This window comes from Varanus komodoensis, unplaced genomic scaffold (genome assembly GCF_004798865.1).
Source record: "Varanus komodoensis strain SLA01 unplaced genomic scaffold, ASM479886v1 scaffold1358, whole genome shotgun sequence".
Lineage (NCBI taxonomy): Eukaryota > Metazoa > Chordata > Lepidosauria > Squamata > Varanidae > Varanus > Varanus komodoensis.
In genome coordinates, this window is record NW_025335393.1 from 76 (window position 1) to 1223 (window position 1148).

A 1148-nucleotide genomic window follows, 5' to 3' on the forward strand; every position below is an offset into this window, starting at 1 on the left:
CAAGCAGGGCTTTGCCTGCCCCACAAGCAGGTGGAAGTGGAGGAAGGGGTGAGGGGCAAAAGCAGTGTGGGAACATGGCAGCAAGAGGGGCACTCACTGGGAGGGGGACCTGAGGGCGTCCAGCCCGAGGGACCTCTCGCCCTCGCAGCTGGCACAGGCCTTCTCACGGGGTTCCTTGCACACCTGTGTGATTCTTCCCATTGTGTAGATCACAACAAACAATTCATTCCCCGCATGACGCCTTGCTAGCATCCACTGCGTCACAGAAAGGAATTCTCTGGGCATGTGCGGTGAGAAACAGTCCATGTTCCAAGACGTGGGGTTTGGCCCTGGTCAGACCAAGCTGTCCTGCTCTGCGAGTCCCAGCGCGACGAGAAGGTCCGCTCTGGGTTCCCCCAAGCTTCCTCACGGCAGCACCCGATTTGGGGGACAATCAGATTCTCTCCCGGACAAGCCCCAGCCGGGAGGGGCAGGAGTTTTCCCACCTAAGAGGGGTGGGATTCGGCACTCAGGGTGGGAGTCCCCTTGTCCTGCCCCTGCTAAGAAGCCGCCGGGGGAACCGTGTGCGGATCACTGGCACCGGCTCAATTGGTCACTGGAGAGTCGGAAGCGGCCAGGAGGGGAAGGGCGCCCAAGTTCCTGCTCAGCACGGGCTCCCAGCCCATCTTCCCTCCCGGATGGCCGTCCAGCGGCCTCTCCAGTGCATCCAGGGTGGCAGCGCTGCCACCAGGCGAGGGCGCAGCTTCCGTTGTCACTCGGGATGGGCGTGTGGCCAGCCTGGCTGATGCCTGCCCGGAATTTGGCTTCCTGTCCCTGGAGCCCCTCATCCCAGGTCCTGCAGTCCCGGATGCCGGGAAGGGGTCCCGGCCCTCTTCCGCCTGACAGCCCCTCTTTCCTGATCTCTGCGCCCAGAACTGGGCATACTACTCATGAGGAGGCCTGACCAATGCTGAATAGAGCGGGACCAGTTCCCCACATGGTTTGGAAGTCACCCTTCCCCCCATGAAGCCCAATGCAGCGTTTGGCCTTTGTGCAGCTGCATCACATGCTTGGCTCATGTTCGGTTTATGATTAACAGCAATTCCAAGATGCTTCTTATTCAGAATATCCCTGAGACAAGCACCTCCCATCTGCGGAACTTATTGATT